Source organism: Oryx dammah, unplaced genomic scaffold, assembly GCF_014754425.2.
Source record: "Oryx dammah isolate SB20612 unplaced genomic scaffold, SCBI_Odam_1.1 HiC_scaffold_27, whole genome shotgun sequence".
Taxonomy (NCBI): domain Eukaryota; kingdom Metazoa; phylum Chordata; class Mammalia; order Artiodactyla; family Bovidae; genus Oryx; species Oryx dammah.
Window position 1 is genome coordinate 118,631,179 of NW_024070211.1, and position 17,417 is coordinate 118,648,595.

The 17,417-nt window shown below is 36.2% G+C and overlaps 1 protein-coding gene across 3 annotated transcripts in view; it reads right to left on the minus strand.

The window, feature by feature from the left end:
* Positions 1-17,417, minus strand: part of ZNF385B (zinc finger protein 385B) — a 480,885-nt gene that overhangs the window by 243,904 nt on the left and 219,564 nt on the right. The gene's annotated exons all lie outside the window — the stretch shown is intronic.

Below are 17,417 nucleotides of genomic sequence, written 5' to 3' on the forward strand. Positions count from 1 at the left end.
AGAAGTAAAAAAAATATAAAAGCAGTTTTAGGAGGAAAAATAAAATGCAGTTTTAAGGAAAGATTTAACAAATGTTTTGAAAATTTCAATACAGGTCAGATAGCTTGTGGAGAGAAAAATCATAAGAATATTTATTCATCCTCCAAACCTTTGTTGAGTTCCCTTCTGCCCAAAGCACTGTTCTGAGCGCAGAGGCTACAGGAGCCCTGCTCTCAGGGAACTTACATTAGACTAAAGTTCCTGATCCTGAGCTCAAAGCTCTTTTTCTTTTGATCACACATTTCTCTCACCAAACAGGCTAATCTGTACAATTTACAAAGAGATTCCCATGCCTGATAAAAATGCCTGTTTTTTTCCCCCCACCTAGATTCATCTATCATCTATAATCTTTCTTAAAGATTTACCCATATTAAAACTTTATTCATATTACAAAGAAAACCAGCAGATCTTTATGTGTCTTTCAGTGGGCAACTTGCATAATAAGATTTGTTTTATGTTTTTTATTGTATAAGTGTAACACATTTGAGATATAATTGCATAATATAACTGGCAGTATTTCCACGTTTTTCCTTGGGTCCTCCAGAAAGAGAAACATTCTGAGATTCAGACATGATACACTACTTCTTTCTCAATTTAATTTTAGGCATTTCTATTAACATTCAGCATTTATCACTGTATGATTCAAGTGAATGATTTAGAAAAATACCTATATAATATCGAGCAAGCTTATATTAATCTAAAACTACAGGGTAAATCAGGAAGAATTCTAACTTCTCATTTTATCTGCTAGGATTCTGCAGAAATTATGTGCTGCACATGTACTGCAACCTTTAGCAGGAAAAGCCTTAGATAACCCATTTCGTAATTAAGGCTGAATACTAAACATGTTTCCATGTTTCCAAAGCATGCTTGCCAGAGTCCAGCCTCTTCTGCTTAATATGAACCCTATTAGTGTCACATGTCTGTATCCTATTCCAGCCACAGCTGACAAACCAGGACCAGATAACTGATTTAGGGACAGCTAATCATCAAACACATTCTTGGAGGTCTGGTTCAAAACGTGACAATCCATCGTTCAGGAGTTGGGAAGATGAGAAACTGGTGACATAAGTGTGGGAGACCAGGTTCGCTGGGGTCATACTCAAGCCTAAGTTTATGACGAAGGACAGATCACTAAAGAGAAAAAAAAAAAAAGCACAAAGGACTGAAAAGGCAGAAGCCAGTGGGACTTAGAGATTGCTTCTGAGAGAAAAGATGGTTCCTTATCTTTTCCAGTTGACACCAGTTTCCATGAGCTCCAGCTTGTTCCAATGATTGGCTTTGTGTTTCCTGCGACTGGCTGTTGTACCCTCACAACAAATCTCCTCTTTCTTAAGTTAGCCTAAGTCTCGCTTGCAACCAAATAAATCCTGGCTGAGAGAAATAGCCTTTCATGGGTCTGCACTTAGTTTTTACCACAACAAGAAAAGAGCAAAAGTCAGTCACAGGTGACAGACTCAATTCCACTTACATCTCTGAAGGATCATCCTAACCTTATAAGTCAATTTGGGGCACTGGTTCCTATGTCATTAATTTTTAATGGCATGGTGGTATTTTATAATTTCTACAACCTTCTTTTTTTTTTTTTTTCCGTTTTATTTTTTTTTATTTTTTTATTTTTTTAATTTATTTATTTATTTTTAATTTTTACTTTACAATTCTGTATTGGTTTTGGCATAGATTGACATGAATCCACCACAGGTGTACATGCAATATAAAATCATATGAGGGTTAACATAGTACTGAACTGATCTTTTCCAATTTTCAACTTCCAAATAGGTTTTGATGATGCTCGTAATATCTGCTTACCTCACCTCTTCCCTGTTCTCTGTCAAAGACATTGGAAAAAAGCACCCAAGGAAACCACAGTGAGAGTAGTCTGGTTTGCCATGGTTCTGATGCTCTTCTGTATGAAAATGTTGCTTTCTGGCTGTTTTTCCTAGTGCATTTTGCTCCTAAAGCAGCATATTCTGAGGACTTTTTCCTTTATTCTCATCTAATTAGCCATTGATTCTCCTTAAACTGAATGGATGAGAAAACATATTTTGTCCTGTGTTTTACTTTTAAAGATTTGATCAAAGCATTTTTCACTACTTGTTCATCTTTATCACACAGTTCCTATAGCAAATACAAGTCTTCTCTTCTGTATTTGTTCTGTTCTTGCTTGGAATGGGGTCTATAAAAATTATTGTTACCACCTCAAAGCTTTATTCTTTATAATGTAAAGAAAACATCATTTTCAGCCAATGCAAATGCTTTAATTCAAAAGATTTATTAAAATGACAGAGCAGCTATTGTTCAGCTATGGCTTTGAGCCACCTAAAGCACTTTACTTTGTCTGGGATTTACCAATTTCAGGAAAAATGAAAAATTTTGGACAGTTAGAAGGGGAAATATCGATACAATTAAAAGCTAGAGAAGAATAGAAAAGACAAAAAGTATAGGAGAAAGAACATACAGCCTTCAAGTATTGGGTTGGTCAATAAGTTCATTCGGGTTTTTCCATCGGCTGTAACTTCCCAGGTGGCTCAGAATGCAACCTTCCCAGGGGGTAAAGAATCCACTTGCAATGCAGGAGACATAGGTGATATGGGTTTAATCCCTGGGTCAGGAAGACCCCCTGGAGGAGGAAATGGCAACCCACTCCAGTATTCTTGCCTGGAGAATCCCACGGACAGAGGAGCCTGCCCAGCTAGGGCCTATGGGGTCGCAAAGAGTTGGACACAGCTGAAGCAACTGAACATGCATGTGTGTAATGGAAAAACCCAAATGAGCTTTCCAGTCAACCCAATATATAAATGGCTATACATTACCAAGCATGGAAATGACAAATAGAACTACTAAGAAAGTGTTCTTTGTAGGAACAATACCAGCAACAAACATTTCAGTGCCAAATCCTTTTCTAAATGTTTATCTGCATTTACTAATGTAATATTACTCTAATTTTATACAAGATGGAATTGAGGCATGGAGACAGAAAGTCACTTATTTGAGGTTACACAGCTGGGACATTGAAGAGAAGGAATTTGAAAGTGACTCTGGCCCTGCAACCAGAACCCATGATCACAGGCAGTTTGCCCTCTCTGTAAATATTCTGACCAGCTTTTAAATCAGTTGTACATTACAACCATCTCAAGAGCATCTCAAAGCATAGTAACACCTAGGCTTCACCCCTAAAGATTCTCACACGATAGTTCTGTGTGGTAGACATTTTTAAAATACATTTTAAAAATGTGTTTTTTAAAGTGCCTAGCTAGTCAAGGCTATGGTTTTTCCTGTGGTCATGTATGGATGTGAGAGTTGGACTGTGAAGAAGGCTGAGCACCGAAGAATTGATGCTTTTGAACTGTGGTGTTGGAGAGGACTCTTAAGAGTCCCTTGGACTGCAAGGAGATCCAACCAGTCCATCCTGAAGGAGATCAGCCCTGGGATTTCTTTGGAAGGACTGATGCTAAAGCTGAAGCTCCAGTACTTTGGCCACCTCATGCGAAGACTTGACTCATTGGAAAAGACTCTGATGCTGGGAGGGATTGGGGGCAGGAGGAGAAGGGGACGACAGAGGATGAGATGGCTGGATGGCATCACCGACTCGATGCACATGAGTTTGGGTGAACTCCGGGAGTTGGTGATGGACAGAGAGGCCTGGCGTGCTGTGATTCATGGGGTCACAAAGAGTCGGACATGACTGAGCGACTGAACTGAACTGAACTGAGGTGATTTCAGATGCAGAGAGGCAAGACCACTAAGCCCCGGTCACCTTTTTTAGTGGTTGAGACAGGAGCGGAATCCAAGTGTCTTGACTTTTTCCTGTATGTTACAGTAGCTCCTATCTTCAGCAAATTGAGAGAGAAAATAGGTTTTTACTCTGGAGTGACAAATTTGAATTTGATAAACCAAAAATCATTGGTTCAGTGGAGATCATGAAACAGAAGGATGGTATTTCTTTTAGTGGTTATTAAAATGAAGACGGATTCTCAAATTTCTGAAATAATAAATATGTTAATGAGAAACTGATGAACATTTTCAAAGTTCCTTTATTAGGCATTGCAACACTAACATAATTTAGACACCAGAGGTCTTTGCTATACAATTTAAACTCTCAATATAATACAGAGTCTTCCTCAGAATCAACTCAAGGCAAAAAAGCTTTTAAAGAAACGATAAAGGGGATAGTGTAGTAAATGCTAAATAACTAGATCTCTGGGGAAGAAAGCTTTATTTGTAGTGTTAACCAAATCATGATGCCAATAACCCACCATTGCTAGTTTCAAGCTACCAATGTAATGGGCATTACTGAATGTAGAACTGGAAAGAATACTCAGCAGCATACCATTATATAGCACTTTCTTCATATACACACATAGATGTAAAAACCCTCAAGAGCACAGGTAGTAGGAAAATGTAGTTAAAGAAATTATAAAGTAGTGAATTTTGAGTATTTATTAACTTTGTCTTAAATAGAATTCATTTGGTGTATGTTTCTATAATTTAAATTTTAAAGATGCTATATTTAATAACTGGCTTGCAAAATTCCTGAAAATGTAACAACCACCTCTTGCAAGCACACCACCAAAAAGGCATCCATTCAATCACACATTTTTCTTGGAGAAAGGCAATATTTAATTTGAAAAATTAAATAAAGGGGAGGAAAAAAACATTCTTAATTTATTCAGCTTTCTCAGGAATGAAAACTTCTGATTACTCCTCCAGCATAAATCCAACCTTCATTTTGAGCAACAGAACACAGGGGTTAAGCGTGTGGGCCCTCCTGGAGAAGGGCATGGCAACCTACTCCAGTATTCTCATCTGGGCAATCCCAAGGAGAGAAGGAGCCAGTCCATGTGGACTGTAATTAGTTGCTATACTCATTGAAAAATTCAAAGTTTAGGAAAAGAATAGCCTTGGTGTCTGCTGTTAGTTGAATATTGTTTGTATAATGAAGGAAGCTACGTGACTATAAAGACTCTTTTTCTTCTAAGAGTAGATGCGCAATTTTATTTAAATTATCAATTATCTTATATAGACAAATGGAATGATGAAGGAAGAAATGAAGAAAGAAACGGACAGAAGGAGTGCAGAAGAGAAAAGGAAAAAAGGAAGGGAGGGAGGGGTGGGAAATTCTTTCCTTTTTTTTAAGGAAGCATCTCTTTAAATATAGAATTATAATTGACATTGGTCTTAGCTCTGTTTTTGTGGATGTGCTCCAAAGGCAAGGGAAACAAAAGGAAAATTAAACAAATGGGCATATACCAAACTAATACAACAAAGGAAAACATCATTAAAAGAAAAAAAGCAAGCTGCTGAATGGGAGACCATATTTGCAAATCGTATATCCAATAAGGGGTTAGTATCCAAAATATACAAAGCACTCATACAAATCAACAATAACAAAAACAACCCAGTTAGAAAATAGGTAGAGGATTTTCCAGCAGTGAAGGAGATGAAGAGCAGTGGTCCTCAACTGGGCATGATTTAAAATCACTGCAGATGGTGACTGCAGCCATGAAATTAAAAGATGATTACTCCTTGGAAGGAAAGTTATGACCAACCTAGATAGCATATTCAAAAGCAGAGACATTACTTTGCCAACAAAGGTCCGTCTAGTCAAGGCTATGGTTTTTCCAATAGTCATGTATGGATGCAAGATTTGGACTGTGAAGAAAGCTGAGCGCTGAAGAATTGATGCTCTTGAACTGTGGTGTTGGAGAAGACTCTTGAGAGTCCCTTGGACTGCAAGGAGATCCAACCCATCCATCCCAAAGGAGATCAGCCCTGGGTGTTCTTTGCAAGGAATGATGCTAAAGCTGAAACTCCAGTACTTTGGCTACCTCATGCGAAGAGTTGACTCATTGGAAAAGACTCTGATGCTGGGAGGGGTTAAGGGCAGGAGGAGAAGGGGACGACCGAGGATGAGATGGCTGGATGGCATCACCAACTCAATGGACATGAGTTTGCATGAACTCCGGGAGTTGGTGATGGACAGGGAGGCCTGGCATGCTGCGATTCATGGAGTTGCAAAGAGTTGGACACGACTGAGTGACTGAACTGTACTGAACTGAACTGAGACATTTTTAGTTGTCACAGCTGGGATGGAGGAAAGAACTACCAGCATGTAATATGTACAGGTCAGAGACACTGCTAAACATCCTAGGATATACAGGATAGTCCCCTATAAGAGAATTATCTGACTCAAAATGCCAATGGTGCCCAGGCTGAGAAACTATAGACTACAGAAATATTTAGGAAGCAACATGGACTTCACTTTAGATATTAACTTTAAGTTCAATGCCAGATTTATTCAAATAAAATGACATGACCACCAGAAAAACAACATAAGTGTCAGTAACTGCTTTAGAGATCACAAAATTGAAATAAACAGGTGCAAATCAAAGCAGTCATTAAATATTTATGTATATTTACTAAAGTGTTTAGAAGGGATGAGAGCTGTAAACTACATTCTCAGCTTGACAGAAATACACAGTGACTAAATCGAGCATTGTCTGCAAAAGAGGTATGCACTTCACTCCGGTAATAGTCAGCAGGATCTAAATTTAGGTTATACTCTTAGTGCATTAAAATAGCATCAGAAACTCAGAAAGTCTAAAACCATCACACTCCAAGTTTCTGTCTATATGGTTAATAGCCACTTGCCAGAGATCCCTGTTGCCTGTTTGATTACTGTCTATTAAAAACATATTCTTTGCAAACTTCTCCCATAAGCCAGGAAATGGAGTTAAAGGACTGATTCTACATAAAATCATTGGAACACAAATATCATGATGTAAAGCATTCATAGAGAATATACCTTAATTTTCAAAGTTTTGTGAGAAACTTTGTGAGGCTTTTTTACTGGTTACCATGAAAGTAAAAATGCTTTCCTTCAGAGTTCAGTGTCACAACGGTAAATGAGTAAAGCAAACGAACATTTTTAGTTGAACAGAAAGTCTATAATATTAATTCCCTATAATCTGATCTGGATAAAATTTGAACTGGGGAAAGGCTGAGACAAGCCTACTATTGAAAATGGGAAGTGATTCAGATTGTGTCCTGGTACTTTATCTGTTTACTCTCTCTTCTATTGAAACAAACAAAAACCAGATGGACTAACTCAAAGATATTTGTTTTTTTTTTACTCCACTTTAGAGGACCTTCTAAAATGTAGTTTGCTATTTTTAAAAAATTGCTTCATTTTCTGAAATTGTAGCTCAAAATATATTCCTTGTAGTAAAGTACTCTCAACTGTTCCAATCTAGAAGCACCTAAGCAGATGCATACCACTAGAAGAAAAAACCTAGAAAGTGTTCAGAATTAATGTCCTACAGCAAGGAAGATGAAGATTTTTTTTCTTCTAAGGGGCTTTGAGTCAAGAATAAAAAGAAATCAGCTGTTTCACAAAGTAAAATTAAATAATGCTAGATTTCTCTTTTAAGCAAAGTATATATAATGCCCCCTCTTGTGGCAGGTTCCTTCCCCATATTAGATACATGAGATACAAAAGTATCTGCTTGAATCACTCTCCTCACACTTACACTACCCTCTTCATGCTTACACACTCACCCCTATGACTATGTAAACTTTTTAAGCTAAGTACATGGCTACCTGGAAAAAAGTCTACCTTCCCTAGCCTCTCTTGCAGCTAGGTGTGGCCATGGTACAAAAGTCCAGACCAAGTGAGATTTCTGGGTATTTCCATAACGGGAGAGGAAGTCACTCTGCTTCTCTCCTGCCGCTGTCTGGGATATAGATATACTGACTGATGCCCCCGTGGCCACAGGGGACATCAAGGTGAGAGCTGTGTGTCGGGGATGTCAGAGTAAAAGAAAGGAGGAGCCTGGTTCCTTGACACCATGGATACTGTACCAGATATGGATGACCTACAAGCTACGTTTAAGTTAACAAGAAATATATTTCTATTTTTCTTTAACCACTGCTATTTTGTCTAAAACATGATTTTAATTCAAACTAATACAGTATTTTCAAAACCTTTCTTTTCTGACCAGCTGTATTCTCTCTCTTAAAGTAGTTCAGGGTATGTGTTTTTAAGGGACACTTTCAATTGCACATTCTTATAGACACTACTCTCTACATTAAACTAAGACTTGTTGTCTACACATTTCCATGTGATCTTGAGCTTTAATAACATTGCGTATAAAAAGTTACTAATTTGAATATACCCTACACCCCCACAACTGTATGATAAATTATATAAGGTTAGAAATTGTTCTTTCTCTTTTTATTTTCAATACATTGAAAGATTTAATAGATGCTCACATATCGATCTTCCATAGTTAAATATATAGGACGTGGAAGAAACGGAACAAAAAGAACAGGAAAGGAAGCAGAGACAGAAAAGGAGAAAGGGAGAGAAAGGACCAAAATCAGAGAAGGTATTTTCTTTCACCAAAACAATATGAAACTAGAAATCAGTCACAGAAGGAAAAACAGGAAAAGAACAAACACATGGAGACTAAGCAACAATCTACTAAAAAACCCAATAAGTAACAATGAAACCAAACAAAGATATCAGAAAATAACTCGAGGTAAATTAAAATGAAAAGACAACCTTTCAAAATCTATGGTATGCAGCAAAAGTGATTCTAAAAGGGAAATTCACAGTGATGAAGTCCTTCTACAAGAAACAAGAAAATCTCACAGAATCTAAACTACCATCTGAAAGAATTAGAAAAAGGAGGGAAAAAATAAAGACCAGAGAGACGATAATTAAAATAGAGATAGAAAACAATAGAAAAGATCAATAAAACCAAGAGCTGCTTTTTTGAAAAGATAAACAAAACTGAGTCAAGCCTCACCAAGAAGTTTAGAGGAGGGCCCAAGTAAACAAAACAAGAAATGAAAGAGGAGAAATAATCACTGATATCACAGAAATACAAAAAAGTACAAGAGAATACTATGAACAGATATACGCCAACAAACTGGACAACCTAGAAGATATGGACAAGTTTCTAGAAACATTCAGGCTGCCAAAACTGAATCAAGAAGAAACAGAAAATTTGAACAGACTGATTTACTAGAAGTGAAATAGAATCTGTAAAAAACCTCCCTGCAAACAAAAGTTCATGACTGATTGACTAACAGCTTCACTGGTGAATTCTATCAAACATACAAATAACTTATATTTATTCCAAACCTGAAGAGGAAGGAACACTCTCAAATTTATTCTATGAAGCTACCATCACCTTGATACTGAAATCAAAGACACTACCAAAATAAATTATATGTCAAGATCTTTGATAAATGTAGATGCAAAAATCCTCAACAAAACCTTAGCGAACTGAATCCAACAATACATAAAAAGGATCATATACCATGATCAAGTTGGGAGTCATTCCAGGGTCACAGAAGGATGGTTCAACATATGCAAATCAATCATTGTGATACATCACATTAATAAAAGGAAAGACAAAACCACATGAACATCTCAAGAGATGCAGAAAAGAACATTTGACAAAATTCAATGTCCATTCATGATAAAAACTCTCATCAAAGTGGATATAGAGGGAACATATCTCAACATAATAAAAGTCATGTACAACAAGTCCATAGCCAATATAATATTCATATAAGCATTTGAAAAAATAAAACATCCATTCTTGACAAAAATCGTAGTAAACTATAGATAGATGAAAGTTCCTTGACTTAAAAAAGATTATAATTAAAACAGTATGGTACTAGCATAAAAAGATACACACAGACCAATAAACCAGAGTAGAAAGGCCAGAAATAAAATCACACATATAAAGGAAAATAATCTATGACAAAGGCACCAAGAATACACAATGGGAAAAGAGTAGTCTCTTTAATAAATAGTATTGAGAAAACTAAATATCCACACATGCAAAAAATGAACTTGGACCTTTACACTGTATATAAAAATCAACTCAAAAAGAATTAAAGATTTAAACATAAGACTTGAAACCATAAAACTCCAAGAAGAAAATGAAAAGCTACTTGATATAGGCCTTGACAATGGTTTTTCTGGATGACATCAAAAGCATAGGCACCAAAAATTAAAATAAGTAAGTGGGACTATATCAAAATGAAAAGCTACTGCACAGCAAAGAAAATAACAAAATGGAAAAGGTAACCTACAGAATGGAAGAAAATATTTGCAAACCATATATCTGATAAGAGGTTAATATTAAAAAAAATATAAGGAACTTCTATAACTCAATAGCAAAGAAACAAATAACTTGAGTTAAACATGAGTAAAGAGTTGAATAGATATTAAAAAAAAAATACAAATGGCCAACAGGTACATGAAAAGGAGCTCAACAGCATTAACCATCAGGGAAATGCAAATTAAAACCACAATTATATTAGCTAATGTCTATTAGAATGGTTATTTTCAAAAAGATAAGAAGTAAATATTGGTGAGGATGTGGAGAAAAGGGAACCCTTGTACACTGATGGTGGGAAGGTAAACTGGTATAACCATTATGGAAATTAATATAGAGATTTCTTAAAAAGTTAAAAATAAAACATGATTCAGCAGTACCATTTCTGGGTATATAACCAAAGGAAATTAAACCAGTAAAGTGAGTATCTTAAAGAGACATTTGCACTCCCGTTTTATTTCAGCATTATTCACAAAAGCCAAGACAGAAACTAAAGTGTCCATCAGCGGCTGGATGGATAAAGAAAATGTGGTGCGTGTGTGTGCTAAGTCGCTTCAGTCGTGTCTGACTCTTTGCAACCTGATGGACTGTACCCTACCAGGCTCCCTTGCCCATGGGATTCTTCAGGCAAGAATACTGGAGTGGGTTGCCATGCCCTCCTCCAGGGGATCTTCTTGACCCAGGGATCGAACCCACATTTCTTAAGTCTCCTGCATTAGCAGGTGGGTTCTTTCCCACCAGCAGCACCTAGGAAACCCCATAGGTATATATATACATATACACAATGGAAAATCATTCAACAAAAAAAAGAAGGAAATCCTGCTCTTTGTGACAACTTGGATGAACCTGGAGGACATGTTGCTAAGTGAAATAAACAGAGAAAGCAAACACTGCATGATCTCACTTATACATGGAATCTAAAAAAGTCTATCTCATAGAACTAGAGAATAGAATCGTGATTACCAAGGGCTGGGCAGTGGGAAAAGTAGGGATACACTGGTCAAAATATACAAACCGTCAGTGATAAGATGAATAAGTTCTGGGAATCTAATATATAATGTGGTGACCAGCATGCTCTGTAAAAGTCTAGCAGTACCAAATGTTGGTAAGGATGTAGAAAAACTAGGATTCTCAAACACTAAATTGTTTGATTTGGGAACTTTTGAGGAAATCTCGTATTGCGGAACTATGCATACCTTTTGATCAAGTAATTCTACTCTGAAGGTATGTGCATGTATTAAGATATAAGTTTGTGTGTATATATGCATGTGTATATATCAATCTAATAGAGACTTTTTTTCTTTATGTAGTATTATTTCTAATAGTTTCAACCTGGAAACAACTCAAATATTTCTAAATAGATAAATTTTGGTATATATGGAATGTGGAATACTCTTCAGAAACAAAGATGACTATATAATTATATACAACATCAATTATAACTATATACAACATCTCAAAAAAGTCTGATATTAAAATATGATTCTATTTATAAAATTAAAAAACAGGCATCACTGAACTATATTATCAGACATCATATGGCAGTTATCTTTGGGAAGGAGGGGGTGGTTATTGGTTCAAGATGAGCACAAGGAGGCCTTCTGGGTGCTGATAACGTTCTATTTCTTGGTCTGGGAAACAGTTACTTAAGTGTATTAACTGTTGTAATTCATTAAGATAAACACTTTTTGAATTCTTCTGAGCTATGTGATACCTCAATAATTTTTTTTTAAATATTCACCTTTTGTTAATATTCTTCCTTTGTTTCCCTTCATCTATCCTGCTTTTTATTTTAGAGTGTTACATATTAAAACCTTAGGTCTTGAGGTCCTGAGAGAAGACAAACTGCTATAATTATTAAAAGTAGTAAGTAATGTTATAAGTATGTAGCAGTGCAGACATTTTCATATCTAGTAGCTCCACAATAATCACAACCCTATGAGAGATAAGAAGCAATAAATGCTTTTTTTAAACTGATGGATAAACTGTGACTCAGTTTACCAAACTTAAATTCTGTTCCCTAGTTCACATATTTAGAAGGTGGCAGAGTTCAGTGTAAGACTTCGGTTCCTAATCACAAGATTATTGCTCTTTCTACTCCACATGTAGTCATTTAAAACAATATATAACATGAATAAATAATCTATGATTCAAATAACTGTATTTTTTATTTGAATCTCACTAGACTCATTTTAAGTCTTCAAAACTACCATTGCCATTCTCTCCCATACCTCTTTGTTTAAAAAAAAAATGCATTTATTGAGGTCAATAACAGAAGGATAACATCTTCTACTTATTTATATTTTCCACATCAATTAATGTACATGAAATATGTCATACCTTCTTAAATATAGATATTTCAAATGTGGATAGGTTTGTTTAAGATACTCTTTTAAAACCAATACAGAATTGTAAAGTAAAAATTAAAAATAAATAAATAAATTTAAAAAAAAAATAAAAAAATAAAGGAACTCAGCTAAGCCACTGCCACCTAAATAAAACTCAATTTTGTTGGAACACACACAAAAAAAATAATAAAAATAAAACTAAACTGTAGTTACATGTCTGATCTGTTCAGGGGCTTCATGTTCTAAAGTTCTCTACTTGATTTTTCTAGTCTTCAGGAGAGGAAGAACTACTCGTCTCCTATCTAGTGGTTATACAAATAGAAGAATGAAAAACAAAGAAATATTTTCGATTATGGTTAGATAAGTAGATTAGAATATTTTGCTAATACAATGAACATGATCACTCTGTATAGTTTAAATATTCTTTGATCACCAAATAATACTGCTCTAACTTCCAGCAGGTATTTTAAAATTGCATACCTTTGATCAAAGTGAGTATCAGGGAAACGAGTTCATATGACTTAATTGAATTCATATACACTATTGGAAAAAACATAATCAGGAGGTTTATAAAACTGATGATGTGTTAAGAGTCTCACCCTTGAATGTGGGAAATGGTTGCTGTTCCATTTTTGCTGGTAGTATACAGTGCTACAAACTTTATGGAAGAAAGTTTGGCAAGTAGTATTAACAGCCTAACATGGACATTCCCTAAGGCCTTAACTCAATTTACAGCAGTTATACAAGGAAAGTAACTCGTGACACACAAAGCTTTACCTATGAGGATATTTGCTGTAGCATAATTTATAATGGTGAAAAATTTACTGTAACATAAATGCCAAATAATAAAAGAATATTAAATCACTCATAGTATATTAACAAAATGGCACACTCTGGAGCCGTTAAAAATAACATTGTAAATGAAGAATTGCTGTGAAATGATACTTGGCTGAGCAAATTTAGTAACATTCAAATGTCAGCCTCAACCAGTCACCTTTTACCTGTGATGCTATCAAAGGACATAGATGCATACATGACAAAAAAGCATCATGGTAAAGTTCCTGGAACTTTTAGAACTTCAGTGACAGCAGAAAGGGGTCTGACATATTTTTCCTGCACTAGCAGGAGCTGACTTGACGCCCCTCTCTTCCCTCTTGTGACCCCACTCCCTACAAGCAGATTCAGAACAGAATTTCTCAATGTCTGCCCCACTTTATTGGATGATTTTTTCCCTCTATTTCCATGTACAAGGCTAATATGATTTGTTAGATCTTTGTGTCCTTCTCCTGGTTTCTTTCTATTTCCTACTATTCTTGTAACTACAAAGAAAACATCCTTTATTTTTTAAAAACTGATCTCTTTTATCCCTTACTTCTGATTCCTTGTATTCTGATTCCAAATCCAAGCAATAGTTTTCATGTTCCTTTACCACATTCTGAAGCATTCCTGTTTTCTCACTGTGGTTTAACTCTATGTCTGAACAAGCCTATTTATTAGAATTTAGATGGATTACAGAACAGACCTGTATAGTCTCTTTTTTAGCCCTTAATATTTGTGATAATTTCACTGAGTTTTTATTCCTCCTCAACTCAAGAAGAAAATATACCCACATTTGGAAGAGGTCCCCAGTCCCATTACCTATTTTTTTCATATCATTAACTCCACTGCCCCCATGAGGTTGAATCAATGCTTTGGGTCTCTGAAGTTCATAGCCAAGGTCAGAGCTCATGTGCTGGAGGCTATGGGCCCATGATCAGGAAGGACAGTCCTCCCTACAGTGGTAGAGAGCAACCAGCTGCTGGAGAAGCAGGCTTCAGTGCAGAATCTCAGCTGCCTTCTCTCACATTCTCTCTTTTTGAATGTCTTTCAATGACTTAAAATGCGAAACAAAAAATGACAAATAATTGAGACTAAAAGTACCTTCCAAATAGTAAGTGCAAAAATATCCCATTTTCGCCTTAAAAAAAAAAAAAAAAAAAAAAAAAGTCACCCATAGCCACACACAGAATGAGATGGGAAGCCCCAGTGGCTAATGGCAGCCACCTGTGAGCGGTAGAGGCCGCATGGCTGGAGTAGTTGCTTCAGTTTAATTTTTCTTATCTTTTCATTTCTCTATTTCTCACATGGTTTGAAAAAAAAAAAAACACCCACAAATATTTATTACTTTACCATTAGAGAATAGTAATATCCATTTCTTTTTTTAATGTGGCTACCTTATCTTGAATGCCCTGAATAAACCATGTTAAGGGTCTAAGTGCTTTATTGGTTTCCAATTTTCCCCAATTCCCCAACTTCTTCATCTTCTACTACCATTCTCATATGACATTTCTTAGTTTTAATTTTAAAACAAGAAATGTTATAGATTTTAGAGTAGCATTGAGATATATATATAAATATATATATATATATATATATATACACACACACACACACACACGCATATATACATGCTACTGTGTGTAAAATAGATAGCTAGCAGAAGCTGCTGTATAGCACAGGGAATGCATGTTGGGGCTCTGTGGTGACCTAGAAGGGTGGGATGGGGGTGGGGGGGAGGCTCAGGAGGGAAGGGATATATGTATACTTATAGCTGAGTCACATTGTTGTACAGCAGAAACCAACACAATATTGTAAAGCAGTTATCCACCACTTCAGTTCAGTTCAGTCGCTCAGTTGTGTCCGACTCTTTGCGACCCCATGAATCGCAGCATGCCAGGCCTCCCTGTCCAACACCATCTCCTGGAGTTCCCTAAGACTCATGTCCATCGAGTCTGTGATGCCATCCAGCCATCTCATCCTTGGTCGTCCCCTTCTCCTCCTGCCCCCAATCCCTCCCAGCATCAGAGTCTTTTCCAATGAGTCAACTCTTCGCATGAGGTGGCCAAAGTACTGGAGCTTCAGCTTTAGCATCAGTCCTTCCAAAGAAATCCCAGGGCTGATCTCCTTCAGAATGGACTGGTTGGATCTCCTTGCAGTCCAAGGGACTCTCAAGAGTCTTCTCCAACACCACAGTTCAAAAGCATCTATTCTTCGGCGCTCAGCCTTCTTCACAGTCCAACTCTCACATCCATATATGACCACAGGAAAAACCATAACCTTGACTAGATGGACCTTTGTTGGCAAAGTAATGTCTCTGCTTTTGAATATACTATCTAGGTTGGTCATAACTTTTTTTCCAAGGAGTAAGTATCCACCACTTACAAATAAAAATAAATAAATGTTCAAGATTTTGGAGAGAATAGTTTTTTATGTTTCATGAGGCAGGACCTTATGACCTTCTAATAATAATGATAAGGCACGTATACTCTGGTTTTCAAGCCATTCACTTTCACTGTCTTCTAACAGGAGTCCCCATTAGCAGATTGAAACCATGCACAGGGCCAGGGACTATTTCTAACCATCCCAATTGCTCTGTATCACCTTTGTGCTCAGACCAGAAATAAGTCCTGGACAGATACATACTCAGAGTTCAGCAATTTGGTGGACCATGGTTGTAGAGCTGTTTCCATTTACCCTGTTGAGGTAAACAGTTACATCTTCACTCTCTGCTTAGCAGAAAATCACAAGAAATACTATGCCACAAACAAATGAGACTCTGAGGTCACTTCAATTCACCTTCTAAGCTTCTCCCACTTTAAAATGGTAAAATAAAATATTCATGTGTTACCATTATGTGGTTGAACAAAGAAGGAGGCATTTCCTCTTACATAAATTAATCCATGCCTGCCTACAATCGTTTATACCTACATCCATCCACCCCATACATGAATGAGGAAGGCAGAAAAAATAACGGCCATGAAAACAATGCTTGTCAAATCACATTAGAATCGACAAGTGAGACAACTAATCGATCTTCCTAACAACATGGACAAATAGACTGAATCACATTTCAAAGATTCAATGGCACTTTGAACAAAAAACACACTACCTACTTCAACACAGATTGACCTATTTTTCCAAAGGATGCCCAAGGATGCCCAGGGCAACCTATCTTATCTTCCCTGAGAATTTAGAAAACATAAATGAATACTGGATGCAAGTTTATTTTCTGAATTAAAATTTCAAGCACTGTAAATGGAATGGTAATACTGAAAGTAATTTAACATCTTTTAAGACAATTCAAACTGCTTAACTCATCTAATATAATTATCTCTTAACATTGTGATATAGTCTCTATTTTCCTAGTGCTCTTTAGAAAGGATAAAATACCCTCCCTTTTACCATAATTTCCCCCTTGTCTATATCTAATTGAAGAGCTTTCTATCAGAAAATTTGAAAAATGGATAATTACTGCTCTGGGGCCTCTCGTCAACTATGAACTTGGGAATTAGAGTTTTTGGCCTTGCTTAATGAAAAGTGGCTGAATTAAATTTTCTTCATCTAACAAGTATCTTTCTTTTTCCTTTTGGTAAAAAGTTTCCCAGAGAATCTCTCTTAATAGCTACTGGCCAAGCCCATAATTCTACAATTGAAACAATGAGATCTATTTTCCAGATCATCAATCTTCATTCTCCAGACAGATACAATTGTTTGAAGAGTTGCAATTACATTATCCCTCAGTGCTTCTTCAGCCTCCACATTTGACTGATTCCACAGTTAACAATTAAAAGGCCAAAGGAATTCAGGATTAATTTTTATCTCTAATAATAAAATGTTCATTGCATTGAATTTCTTGGTATCAGCATCATTGCCTTCCTAATTAAAAGTGCAATGGTTATATAATCCTGCAAAAGGAGAAATGGAAGTCAATACCCATTCATGGACAATATACTTCAAGTGAAGTAACTGCAATCATCCTGCCTATGTGGACAGCACAATCTTTCACTACCTACAAATGAGTCAATTTAAAGTGCTAGGCTTAGCCTATATTGCTTAAATTTCATCTATCCTCTGA